Source organism: Symphalangus syndactylus, chromosome 14, assembly GCF_028878055.3.
Source record: "Symphalangus syndactylus isolate Jambi chromosome 14, NHGRI_mSymSyn1-v2.1_pri, whole genome shotgun sequence".
NCBI lineage: Eukaryota > Metazoa > Chordata > Mammalia > Primates > Hylobatidae > Symphalangus > Symphalangus syndactylus.
This window is the reverse complement of record NC_072436.2, coordinates 108527361-108541822: the sequence shown is the minus strand read 5'-3', so window position 1 is coordinate 108541822 and position 14462 is coordinate 108527361. Positions and strand designations below refer to the sequence as shown.

Below are 14462 nucleotides of genomic sequence, written 5' to 3'. Positions count from 1 at the left end.
AATGAATAGAATGTATATTCTGCAGTTGTTGGGTAGAATGTTCTGTAAATATCTGTTGAGTCCATTTGTTTCAGGGTATAGTTTAAATCCATTGTTTCTTTGTTGACTTTCTGTCTTAATGACCTGTCTAGTGCTGTCAGTGGAGTTGAAGTCCCTTACTATTATTGTGTTGCTGTCTATCTCATTTCTTAAGTTTAGTAGTAATTGTTTTATCAGTTTGGGAGCTCCAGTGTTAGGTACTTATATATTTAGGATTGTGATATTTTTCTGTTGGATAATGCTTTTTATCATTATATAATGTCCCTCTTTGTCTTTTTTAAGTGCTGTTGCTTTAAAGTTTGTTTTATCTAAGAACAGCTACTCCTGCTCGCTTTTGATATTCATTTGCATAGAATATCTTTTTCCACCCCTTTACCCTAAGCTTATGTGAGCCCTTATGTGTTAGATGAGTCTCTTCAAAGCAGGAGATAGTTGGTTTGTGAATTCTTATCCATTCTGCAAATCCGTGTCTTTTAAGTGGAGCATTTAGGCCATTTACATTTAATGTTAATGATATGGTTTGGCTGTGTCTGTACTAAAATCTCAACTTGAATTGTATCTCCCAGAATTCGCATGTGTTGTGGGAGGGACCAAGGGGGAGGTAATTGAAACATGGGGGCCAGTCTTTCCCATGCTGTTCTCATGATAGTGAATAAGTCTCATGAGATCTGATGGGTTTATCAGGGGTTTCCGCTTTTGCTGCTTCCTCATTTTTCTCTTGCCACCTCCATGTCAGAAGTGCATTTCGCCTCCCACCATGGTTCTGAGACATCCCCAGCCATGTGGAATTGTAAGTCCAATTAAACCTCTTTTTCTTCCCAGTCTCAGGTATGTCTTTATCAGCAGCATGAAAATTGACTAATACAGTTAGTGTTTAGTTATGAGGTACTATTCTGTTCATCATGCTGTTTGTTGCCTTTATACCTTGGTTTTTTGTTTGTTTATTGTATTTTTGCTTTATAGGTCCTGTGAGATTTATGCTTTAAAGAGGTTCTGTTTTGATGTGTTTCCAAGATATGTTTCAAGATTTAGAGCTCCTTATAGCAGTTTTTACAGTGTTAGCTTGGTAGTGATGAATTCACTCATCATTTGTTTGTCTGAAAAAGACTGTATGTTTCCTTAATTTATGAAGCTTAGTTTTGCTGGATACAAAACTCTTAGCTGATCATTGTTTTGTTAAGGAGGCTGAAGATAGGGCCCCAAATCCTTCAAGCTGGAAGGGTTTGCCGAGAAATCTGCTGTTTATCTGATAGGTTTTCATTTATAGATTACCTGGTGCTTTTGCCTTACATACCTTACATAAGATAGGTTTTCCTTTATAGATTACATAAGATAGGTTTTCCTTACATAAGATAGGTTTTCCTTTATAGATTATCTGGTGCTTTTGCCTTACAGCTCATAAGATTCTTTCCTTCATCTCAACTTTAGATAATCTGATGCCAGTGTGCCTAGGTGATGCTCTTTTTGCGATGAATTTCCCAGGTGTTCTTTGAGCTTATTGTATTTGGATATATAGGTTTTTAACAAGGCCTGGGAAGTTTTCCTTGATTATTCTCCCAAATATGTTTTCTAAACTTTTAGCTTTCTCTTCTTCCTCAGGAATGCTGATTATTCTTAGGTTTGGTTGTTTAACAGAATCTCAGACTTCTTGGAGGCTTTGTTCATATTTTCTTATTCTTTTTTCTTTGTCTTTGTTGGATTAGGTTAATTCAAAAACCTTGTCTTCAAGCTCTAAAGTTTTCTTCTGCTTGTTCAATTCTGTTGCTGAGACTTTCCAGAGCATTTTGCATTTCTTTAAATGTGTCCATTATTTCCTGAAGTTTTGATTGTTTTTTATTTATGCTATTTCACTGAAGATTTCTCCCCTTATTTCTTGTATGATTTTTCTGATTTCCTTAAATTGGGCTTCACTTTTCTCTGGTGCCTCCTTGATTAGCTTGATAACTGACCGTCTGAATTCTTTTTCAGGTAATTCAGGGATTTCTTCTTGGTTTGGATCCACTGCTGGTGAGCTAGTGTGATTGTGTGTGTGTGTGTGTGTGTGTGTGTGTGTGTGTGTGTTGATGGGGGGGATGTTAAGGAACCTTGTTTTGTCATATTACCAGAGGTGGTTTTCTAGTTCCTTCCCATTTGGGTAGGCTCTGTCAGAGGAAAGCTTTAGGGGTCAATACTGTTGTTCAGATTCTTTTGTCCCACGGGATGTTCCCTCGATGTAGTACTCTTCCCTTTTTCCTAGGAATGTGGCTTTCTGAGAGCCGAGCTGTAGTGATTGTTACCTCTCTTAAAATTAAATACCTAGTAACTAACTGAAGATGTGAAAGATACCTACAATGAAGACTGTAAAACACTGATGAAAGAAATTGAAGAGGATACAAAAAAATTGAAAGATATTTCATGTTTATGGATTAGAAAAATTGATATTGTTAAAATATTTATACTACTTAAAGCAGTCTGCAGATTCAGTGCAGTCCCTATCAAAGCATCGATGACATTCTTCACAGAAATAGAGAAAACAATCCTAAAATTAGTGTGGAACCACAGAAGAGTGAGAATAGCCAACACTATTCTGAACAAAAAGAAGAAAACTGAAGGAATCACATTACCTTACTTGAAGTTATACTGCAGAGCTATAGTAACCAAAACAGCATGGTACTAGCATAAAAACAGACCAAACAGTAGAACAGAATAGATATCCCAGAAACAAATCCATATACCTACAGTGGGTGAGCTCACGTTTGACAAAGATGTCAAGAACAAACATTTGCGAGAAGACAGTCTCTTCGATAAATGGTGCTGGGAAAACTGGATATTCACATACAGAAGAATGAAATTAGATCTGTTATCTCTCACTGTATATAAAAAGGCAAAATGGATTACTTAAATCTAAGACCCCCAACTGAAACTACTAGAAGAAGTCATTGGGGAAACTGTCTAGGACATTGTTCTGGGCAAAAGAATTTTCTTAAGCATTGGTAACCAAATGAAAAATGGACAAATTGGATCACTTCAAGTTAAGCTTCTGCACAGCAAAGGAAACAATCTACAAAGTAAAGAGACAAGGTACAGAATGGGAGAAAATATTTGTAAACTACATGTTTGACATGGCATTAATAACCAGAATATAAGAAGCTCATACAACTCTGTAGGAAAGAATCTAGTAATCCAATTATACAGTGGTAATACCTGAATAGACATTTCTCAAAAGGAGAGATAACAAATGGAAAACAGGCATGTGAATAGCTGCCTAACATCATTGATCATCAACAAAATGCAAATGAAAGCTACAGTGAGATATCACACCTCATTTAAAATAGCTTTTATTCAAAAGACAGGTAATATGAAATGATGGTGAGGATGTGTAGAAAGGGAATCCTTGTACATTGTTGACTGGGATGTAAATTTGTACAACCAGTATGGAGACCAGTTTGGAGGTCCCTTAAAAAACTAAAAATAGAGCTACCATGCAATCCAGAAATCCCGCTGCTGAATATATACCCAAATGAAAGGAAATCAGTATATCAAAGGAATATCTGCAATTTGATGTTTATTGCAGCACTGTTCACAATAGCCAAGATTCGGAAACAACCTAAGTGCTCATCAGCACATAAATGGATAAAGAAAATGTGGTACATATACACAATAGAATACCATTCAACCATGAAAAAGAATGAGATCTGTCATTTGCAACAACGTGGATGGATCTAGAGGTCATTATCTTCAGTGAAATAAGCCAGGCACAGAAAGACACACTTACGTTCTCACTTATTTGTGGGAGCTAAAAATTAAAACATTTGAATTTATGGTGAGAATAGAAGGATGGTTACCATAGGCTGGGAAAGGTATTTTGTGTTGGGGAAGAAGGTGAGGGTGGTTAATGGGTATAAAAATTAGTTAGAATGGGCCAGACACAGTGGCTTACACCTGTGATCCTAGCACTTTGGGAGGCCAAGGCAGGTGGATCACCTGAGGCCAGGAGTTCAAGACCAGCCTGGCCAACATGGTGAAACTGCCTCTCTACTAAAAAATACAAAAGTTAGCCTGTTGTGGTAGTGATGGGCACCTGTAATCCCAGCTACTCAGGAGGCTGAGGCAGCAGAATCACATGAACCCAGTAGGCAGAGGTTGCAGTGAGCCAAGATCACACCATTGCACTCCAGCCTGGGCAACAGAGCAAGACTCTGTCTCAAAAAAAAAAAAAAAAAAAAAGTAGTTAGAATGAATTAAGACCTAGTAACCTAGTATTTAATTGCACAACTGGGTGACTATAGTCATCAATAATTTAGTTGTGCATTTAAAAGTAACTAAGACTATAATTGGATTGTTTGTAACACAAAGGATAAATGCTTCAGGGGATAGATACCCCATTTACCAATGTGATTATTACACATTACATTTCCGTATCAAAGTATCTTACGTACCCACAGAAGTTACAAATTAAAACTAGAAATGAAACCTCATGAAAGTATAAGAATCAGAGGTCATATAAAACAATCACATAAAGGAAGAAGAGAAAGGAATCAAATGGCAACACAATGTAATTCCATTATACCACAAAGACGAGGAAAACAAGGAAAGACTTTATACAACAACTAGGTAATAATCGATAATGTGACAGGATCAAAACCTCTCATATTAACATTGAATCTGAATGGATGAAAAGCTCCACTGAAAAGAGAGATTGATGGAATGGATTTTCAAAACCCATCAACCACATATATGCTGCTTATGAGAAACATCTTACATGGTAAGACACATTTAGACTCAAGTTGAAGGGGTAGAAAAAGATATTCTGTGCAATGGAAACCAAAATTGAGCAGGAGCAGCTATACATATCTCACATACAATTAGCTTTAAATCAAAAGCAGTAAAGAAAGACAAACATGATCATTATTTAATGATAAAGGGATCAATTCAACAAGAGGATATAACAATCCTAAATATGCATGCACTGGACACTGGGCCACCCAGATTCATTAAATATTACTATAGTTAAAGAAAGAGACAGCTGAACAATAGTGGTAGGGAACAACAGCACACTCATACTAGGCAGAAATTGATAATCTGATCCTAAAATTCATATGGAAATTCAAGGGACCACAATAGCCAAAACAGTCTTCCCCAAGAATGACAAAGTTGGAGGACTTACATATCCTGAATTCCAAACTTCTCACAAATGACAGTAATCAAGATAATGTGGTACAGACCTACACACAAATCGAATAGAATCGTGAACCCAGAAATACACCTTCTCATTTAAAGTCAATTTGTTTTTTGTAAGGGTGTCATAAAAAGGTAAGTAATGGTGTTTTAAAATTGCGCTGGAACAATTGGATGTCCACATCGGTTGTGGAGACCGTAACCTAGTGGCACTAGAGGAATTAAAGACACACACACAAATATAGAGTGCAGAGTGGGACACTGACAGCCTTCAAAGCTGAGAGCCACAAGCAGAGTTCTACCCACATATTTATTGACAGCAAGCCAGTGGTAAGCGTTGTTTCTATAGAATATAGATTAACTAAAATGGGAAACAAAGGGATGGGCTCTAGCTAGTTATCTACAGCAGAATATGTCTTTAAGGCACAGATCACTCATGCTATTGTTTGTGGTTCAGGAACGCCTTAAGCAGTTTTCCACCCCAGGTGGTCAGGTATTCCTTGCCCTCATTCTGGTAAACCAACAACCTTCAGCGTGGGCGTCATAGCTCTCACAAGCATGTCACACTGCTGCAGAGATTCTGTTTATGGCCAGTTTTGGGGCCTGTTTATGGCCAGATTTGGGGGCCTGTTCCCAACATGTCCCCCTTTTTTGTTTTTGCAAGACAATAAAAGCAAAGGCGGTTTTATCACGCTGAGCTACTTCTCGCAGGAGTCGGGATCCACATCTGCAGACTATACAAAGACAACACAGATTAAAAACACAGTCATCATTGAAATCACAGAGCCTCCAAGTGTTTTTATCCATTTTAATGGGTTAATAGCTGCTAATCTGTCTGCAGCTCCTTCAAGCACTCCAGTTCCTGGCATTAAGGTCAGGTGTGCCTGGGATGCTTTAAATATTTGTTCTTATAATTTTGCAATATCCAAAGACAAGTTTGTAGAGTATCCTTCTAGATGCTTTTTTATTCTTTCCCAAGTTTTGATCTTATTAAGAGCCATTAATAGTTTCCACAAATCCTTTTGTTTAGCTCCTAGAGTTGGCCATATCATTTGAGGTTGAGGTGCCACTATACTGCCATGTTTCCAGATAATAGGAACTCTTGCCATACTTCTTACCATTTCTACCATCTGACCGTTTTGTTCAGACCAACAGAACATAGTGTGGCCATGGCACGCAGACTGAGAGGTACAATTCGTGCTAAACATCCCCTTAAGGGACCAATCAATAATGATTCCATGGGAATCGTTGCACAGCACCTCTGCCTGTTTTGCAATGCAATCTTCCCAAACAAGTACGTTCATTTTTTCAGGCCAGGTCCAGTTCTCTTTACGAACAGGTTTTTGATGGTGGTATGCCTCAATTATAGGAGCAGATTTATTATGGTAAATAGTGAGACCAGAAAGCATGTGTAACTGTGTCATAGAGTGATTACATCCAGGCATTATTGCCAACCAAGTTTGATAGTGAGTGGGTAGGCAACTAGTGGCCTTTCCCAAACAGATAGGTGAATGTTCAAATCCTAAAGAAATATTCCTAACAGTTCCTTCCTCATGTGGGTGAGACAGGCCTCTATTATCTGTAGGACCGAGCATCTAAGAGCTATCATTAGTGTATATCTCCATTGGGGGGTCCAGCAAGTTACAGGCCGTAGAAGTGGTGGAAAAGGTAAATATACCCAATAAGTATAATTGTTCTCTGTGTCAGCCCTTGCTAAACGAATACTCATGGCAGTGGTGATCACCGCTATCATAACTGTCATTAAATTACTCATTGTGATTGGTTGTCCCGCTTTCCTCAGCTTTTCTTCCGCCATCTGTGACAGCTTCTTGTTCTGTCCCCAGGTAGGTGGCTGCATTTGACAGGTGTTGCTCGTGACAGTTGGGATCCTCCTCAGTGTCACTCTCAACATGGCTGCAACTGGTGGGTCTTTGGGATCCTCCCAAAACCTCTTCTGGAGTATCTGGCTCATAGTAAGGCTTTAGGTGTCTCAGTGGCACCCAAATTGGCTGTTGATTCGGTCCTGGCAAAACACAAGCATAGCCTCTACCCCAAGTTATTATTTTACCTGTTTCCCAACTTTTTGTTATAGCATCTCTCCACCAAACAAGTTGTTCTGCTTCTGTCTTTGCAGCTGGTTTCTGTAGATGCTGTTCAGCTGCTGATAGCATCTGGCCTTTAGGCAGGCTCAAAAAATGTAAAGTCAGTAATGCTAGATTCAGTTGCATATGTGATGTCCTGTAGTCCCTATTTCCCTCCTTTTGCTTTTCCAATGGCTGTTTCAGGGAGAGATTCATTCGTTGCACAATAGGTTGTCCTTGAGAATTACATGGGATGCCAGTAATGTGTTTAATATTCCATACAGAGAAAAATGTAGCTACAGCTTGGTTAGTATACATAGCCTGGGGCATTGTCCGTTTTAATAGATGCTGGAATGCCCATCACCGCAAGGTACCGTAAAAGGTGATGTTTAACACCGGCAGAAGACTGTCCTGATTGGCATGTAGCCCAGACAAAGTGAGAAAAGGTATCTACACATACATGCACATAAGCTAGTCTCTCAAATGAGGGAACATGGGTGACATCCATTTGCCAAAGAGAATTAGATTCCAATCCACGAGGATTAACTCCTCCTTTAAAAGATGAGGAAGGCACCATTTGGCAAGTTGGGCATCGCTGGATAATAGCTTTAGCTTCTTTCCAGGTAATGCTATACCTGTGTTTGAGACCAGAGGCATTAACGTGGGTTAAATTGTGAAAGTGTCTGGCATTAGATACTGCAGTAGCAACTAGGCGATCAGCCATTTGATTGCCTGCAGTCCAAGGTCCTGGAAGAGGTGTGTGAGCCCTAATGTGAATGATGTAAAAGGGTGCGTTCTACTCCTAACTGCTGTTTGCAGTTGTGAAAATAATCAGTTGTTCATCTGTGTGAAATCGTAACTGAGCATTTTCAATTAATTGTGTGGAATGAACCACCTATGAAGAATCAGAAATCACATTAATAGGCATATCAAAAGCATTCAATACCTCAATTACAGCTACAGGCTCTGCTTTTTGAGCTGAAGTATAGGGCGTCTGAAAAACTTTACCTTTCAAGCTAAAATAAGAAGCTTTACCATTACTAGACCCACCTGTGAAGACATTTTCAGCACCTTCAGTTGGTTTAAATTTAGTTATTTTAGGGAGAATCCAATTAGTTAATTTCAAAAATTGAAACAGTTTTGTTTTAAGAAAATGGTTATTGAGAATATCCACAAAGTCAGCTAAGTGAGTTTGCCAAGTAAGACTATTTATAAAAGCTTGCTGTATTTGTGCCTTCTTGAGAGGGACAATAATTTTTCCAGGATCATATCCATGTAATTTAACAATCTGAGTTCTCTCATTTCCTATCACAGTAGTGATTTGATCTAAATAAGGAGTTAGAGTCCATTAATTAGTATGTGGAAGAAAAGCCATTCTACAAGATCTTGCTCTTGAACAATAACACCAGTAGGTGAATCTGAGTTGAAAAAATTAGCAAATCTAGAGTCTTCTCTGGATCTTTTCTACTTATTTGAGCCTTATGCACTTGCTTCTCAATTAGCTGTAACTGCCTCAGACTCCTTTGTTAATTGCTGAGGGCTATTGCAACTAGGATCTCCTCTAAGGGTAGAAAATAGATTACTCATGGCATAGGTAGGAATGTGTAGAGCAGGTTGTATCCAATTAATGTCCCCTAGTAATTTTTGAAAGTCATTTAATGTTTTCAATTGATCCATACGTGTGGTTGCTTTCTGTAGCACGATGGTAGTGTCATTTACTAAGGTCCCCAAGTAGGAGTAAGGAGTAGTAGTCTGAATTTTGTCAGGAGCTGTAATTAAACCAGCACAAGAAATCGAAATTTGCAAGTGATCGTAAGATTGGAGTTATAATTCTCTAGTGGGGGCAGCACAAAGTATATCATCCATATAATGAATGATGTAACACTGAACATTTTTTACGAGTAGATTCAATTGTTTGCACTACATACGTCTGGCAAATTGTTGGACTGTTTAACATGCCTTGTGGCAACACTTTCCAGTGAAAATGCTTAGCAGGCTGCAGGTTGTTTACCACAGGAATTGTAAATGCAGGCCATTCACAGTCTTGCTCAGCTAAGGGGATAGTAAAGAAACAGTCTTTTAAATCTATGACTCTTAAAGGCCAATTTTTCAGAATCATAGCAGGAGAAGGCAGTCCTGGCTGCAATGCCCCCATAGGTTGTATAACTGAATTAATGGCCCTTAAGTCAGTTAACATTCTCCATTTACCTGATTTTGTCTTATGAAAACTGGAGAATTCCAAAGGGAAAATGTTGGAGCTATGTGTCCTTTTTCTAATTGTTCAGTAACGAAGTCCTCTAAAGCCTCCAGTTTTTCTTTGCTGAGCAGCCATTGTTCTATCCAAATTGGCTTATCTGTTAACCATTTTAAAGGTATAGGTTCTGGAGGCTTAACAGTGGCCACCATCAAAAATGATATCCTAAACCTTGGTGGGAACTTTGTCTTTCCACCTGAAGCGGTTCCTTCAAACTTTGCAAATTTTTTCCTAGCCCCATACCAGGGACATACCCCGTTTCATGCATCATATGTTGACTTTGAGGGCTGTATAACTGCTCTGGAATTAGAACGTGTTCTCCTCATTGTTGTAATAAATCTCTCCCCCATAAATTTATAGGTATAGAAGTTACAATTGGTTGAATAGTCCCAGGTTGTCCATCGGGCCCTTCACAATGCAAGATATAACTACTTTGATATACTTCAGGGGCTTTACTAACTTCAACTGTGTTAAATTGAGCAGGTTGAATTGGCCATGAGGACAGCCAGTGCTGTAAAGAAATGAATGAAATGTCCGTTCCTGTATCTACCAAACTTTTAAATTTGTTTCCCTGAATAGTTATTTCACAGATAGGACGTTTATCAGTAATTTGATTCACCCAATAAGCTGCTTTGCCTTGTTTATTTGTGCTTCCAAATCCTCTTGTTCGTTTAGTTTCACTTTTCCCCATTTCCACATACGGCACAATCAGGAGCTGTGCTATACACGCTCCTGGCTCTGCTTTCCAGGGAACAGAAGTAGATATAACAATTTGAATTTCCCCATTGTAATCTGAATTAATGACTCCTGTATGTACTTGCACTCCTTTTATTTTATTTTATTTTATTTTATTTTATTTATTTATTTTTTTGAGACGGAGTCTCGCTGTCACCCAGGCTGGAGTGCAGTGACGCGATCTCGGCTCACTGCAAGCTCCGCCTCCCGGGTTCACGCCATTCTCCTGCCTCAGCCTCTCCCAGTAGCTGGGACTACAGGCGCCCGCCACCACGCCCGGCTAATTTTTTGTATTTTTAGTAGAGACGGGGTTTCCCGGTGGTCTCCATCTCCTGACCTCGTGAACCGCCCGCCTCGGCCTCCCAAAGTGCTGGGATTACAAGCGTGAGCCACCGCACCTGGCCTACTTGCACTCCTTTTAAATTTAAACTAGAGGCCAGGTACAGTGGCTCACGCCTGTAATCCCAGCACTTTGGGAGGCCAAGGCAGGCAGATCACGAGGTCAGGAGATCAAGACTATCCTGGCTAACATGGTGAAACTTCGTCTCTACTAAAAATACAAAAAATTAGCCAGGCATGGTGGCGGGTAGCTGTAGTCCCAGCTACTCAGGAGGCTGAGGCAGGAGAATGGCGTGAGCCTGGGAGGCAGAGCTGGCAGCGAGCCAAGACCGCGCCACTGTACTCCAGCCTGGGTGACAGAGCGAGACTCCATCAAATAAATAAATTTATTTATTTAAACTAGACCTACCTAGAAGTAATGCTGGCATCATCTGGTTGGAGACGGCAACATTCTTTAATAGTCCTGTTATAAAAGGAGAACCTGGTCTATATTGATTAATAGCTTAAGTTCTTTTAAGTATTTTAAAAGCAAAAGGCTCAAACGTAGCTATGATATTTCCCTCTTGATAGGGGTGGTGTATTCTAACAGGGAACTGCCAAGCCTCTATATCACCCTCTTGTCTAGCTTGCTGAATTCCTGCCTGAAAAGAACTGAGAGCGGTCGCTCGAGGTGCTGCCCAAACAGTTACTGGGGCATCTACTTTTCACCCACTGTCCTCTGGAAAAAGATCTGGAGGGTCAGGCCACTCTTTTTCTTCAAAATAATGAGGGGGTGCAGAAGGGTAGGGACAAACCTTTCCCTCCTTTGCCACTTTAGCTTTAGCTGGCCAACAGACCTGCTCTGTCACCTCTTATGTTACTTCGTTATACCCTCCTTCTCATCATCAGTGTGAAAAGGTTCCAAGGTGGAATGAACCAGAGCCCACACTTGTCCCATTGGTACCCTGATGCTTCCGAGCTCCCCTTCTTCTCACCACAGGGTTTGCTTAAGAGTACTCGGGTGTCCTCCAGCGTAGTTCAACGTTCTCCAGTTGTCGCTCCGGCACACGCGTAGAAATATACAGTGTGAAGCGGGAATCGGGACTGATAGCCTTCATAGCTGAGAGCCACGAACAGAGTTTTAACCACATATTTATTGATAGCAAGCTAGTGATAAGCATTGTTTCTATAGATTCTAGTTTAAATCGGGAAACAAAAGGATGGGCTGTGGATAGTTATCTGTAGCGGGAACATGTCTTTAAGGCACAGATCACTCATGCTATTGTTTGCGGTTCTGGAACGCCTTCAGGGGTTTTCCGCCCTGGGTGGGCTAGGTGTTCCTTGCCCTCATTCTGGTAAATGAACAACCTTCAGCGTGGGCATCATAGCCGTCACGAGCATGTCACACTGCTGCAGAGATTTTGTTTATGGCTGGTTTTGGGGCCTGTTTATGGCCAGATTTGGGGGCCTGTTCCCAACAGACCCCTATCTCTCACCATAAGCAAAACTTAACTGAAAATGGATCAAAAACCTAAATATAAGCCATTATAAAACTTTAAAATTCTTAAGACCTTGGATTAGGCTGTGATATACTTGCTAAAAACACACGTAAATGTGTTTTTAAATCTTTAGAAATTATGCTTTATGAAAGTTTTACACTGTTTTCAAAGCATACCATCAAGGAATGGGAAAGACAATCCATATAATGCAAGGGAAAATTTGTAAATTATATCTTATAAGGGACTTAATCTAAAATATATAAGGAAATCTTACAAGCCAGTAATAAAAAGGCAAATAACACAGTTTTTAAATTCTCAAAGAATCTGCATAGACATTTATCCAAAGAAGATGCACAAGCCTCCAAGAAGTACATGAAAAGATTCTCAACATCATTAGCCGTCAGGTAAATACAAATCAAAATGACAATAAGGCACCACATCAGTTGCCACAGGATGACTATACTAAGACAAACAGATAAGAAGTGTTACTGAAAAGGTGTTAAAATTGGAACTCTCATCCACTGCTAGTGTGAATGTAAGTTGTTCCAGACATTTTGGGAAACAGTCTGGTAGTTCCTCAGAAGGTTAAATCTAGAGTTACCACATGACCAAATAATTCTACTGCTAGGTGTATAGAACAAAGAAACATGAAAACATTACATCCACATAAAAACTTGTACATGAATGTTTATATCAGATTTTTTTTTTTTTTGAGACAGAATTTCGTTCCTGTTGCCCAGGCTAGCGTGCAATGGCTCAATCTCGGCTCACTGCAACCTCTGCCTCCTGGGTTCAAGCGATTATCCCATCTCAGCCTCCTGAGTAGCTGGGTTTACAGGTGCCTACCACCATGCCTGGCTAGTGTTTTTGTTTTTTTTTTTTGTATTTTTAGTAGAAACGGGGTTTCACCACGTTGGCCGGGCTGGTCTTGAACTCCTGACCTGAAGTGATCCGCCCACCTCAGCCTCCCAAACTGCTGGGATTACAGGCGTGAGCCACTGTGCCCAGCCAGAAATCTTTAAAGGTATTCATTTCCATGCAATTGTGAAGCAGATTCAGATATTAAAAAAAAAATTAATGACACCTTAATATTAAATAATATAGAAACAATAATGTGAGTAATGTAAATTAAGGCTTTAATATGGCATGTATAACGTAAATGGATTAAGTTCTGTTGAAAGACAAATTCATTAGGTGAAAATTTTTATGTATTACAAGAAACATAAATTGATACAAAAATGTTAAAAGTAGGCCGGGTGTGGTGGCTCACATCTGTAATCCCAGCACTTTGGAAGGCCGAGGTGGGCAAATCACCTGAGGTCAGGAGTTTGAGACCAGCCTGACCAACATTGAGGAACCCTATCTCTATTAAAAATACAAAATTAGCCAGGCCTGGTGCCACATGCCTGTAATCCCAGCAACTTGGGAGGCTGAGGCAGGAGAATCATTTGAACCCAGGAGGCAGAGGTTGCGATGAGCCGAGATCGTGCCATTGCACTCCAGCCTGGGCAACAAGAGTGAAACTCCATCTCAAAAAAAAAAAAAAAAAGTTAAAGGTAAAGGATGGACAACATTATACTCAGTAGGATTTACATCATCATAAAACATTAAAAGTACAGATTAGATAATTTTATTATTTCAAAATGAAGTTAACAATGAGGATACAGCCAAGCAATTATGCATCTGAGGGAAAAATGAAAATAGGTCCTTTCCTCTTTCTATGTGCTAAAATAAATTCTAGATGGATTAAGGACTTAAATTGTAAATGACTTGAGAAAATATAATTAAATTTAAAACTTGAGAAAATGTAATTCATCTTTTGCAGCATGTGTTACAGGACAGTATTACCATCTCAAAGATCTGTGAGTTGTGGCTTATGTGACAGCAAATAATTCAAATTGGCTGAAGAGAGGAGTTCTGGTGTTGGTAGGGATCCCCAATTAGTTTGGGTGGTTGTTTTTTATTCTCAGCAATGAATGCAACTTCACTAAACGGGTTCTATGATAGGCAAACTATATAGTTAGAAATATTTAACTTACTTGCACCTTTTATCAGCAGTTTTACTTGTCTGCCCTAAGCATTCTCATGCAGACATTTTTCAGGTGAAATACCTCTCCTCAGAGCCGTAAGTTTAACCAGTTGTGAAGTGTGTAATGTTAGTGACCATTTAGTTCATGTTTTTCATGAAGTTTAACAAATGTACTCTGAGCTGGCACTCTGCATTCTTACTATATATTGTAATAATTGCACAGCCATGGTATAGCACCATGTCCTTAAATAACTTACATCAGTGAAAGGCTTCTTTACCACCAGTAGGCTTCGCTATTTCACACAATATGGGGTAGAGAAGGATGTCACAAGGAAGAGCGATCAAACTTT

General features: G+C 39.5%; 1 protein-coding gene across 23 annotated transcripts in view; it reads left to right on the top strand.

The window, feature by feature from the left end:
• ATF7IP2 (activating transcription factor 7 interacting protein 2) overlaps nt 1-14462 on the top strand; it is a 132221-nt gene that overhangs the window by 63929 nt on the left and 53830 nt on the right. For 5 of the 23 annotated variants that reach the window (XM_063618222.1, XM_063618211.1, XM_063618218.1 and 2 more), the window contains one exon: nt 2008-2046. The exons of 14 other annotated variants lie outside the window; for them this stretch is intronic. The gene's annotated coding sequence lies outside the window, so the exon portion shown is untranslated. Of the gene's footprint in view, nt 1-2005; nt 2047-6649; nt 7120-14462 lie in introns of those variants that run through there. 4 more of the 23 variants (XM_063618212.1, XM_055240991.2, XM_055240993.2 and 1 more) reach the window with 4 other exon arrangements.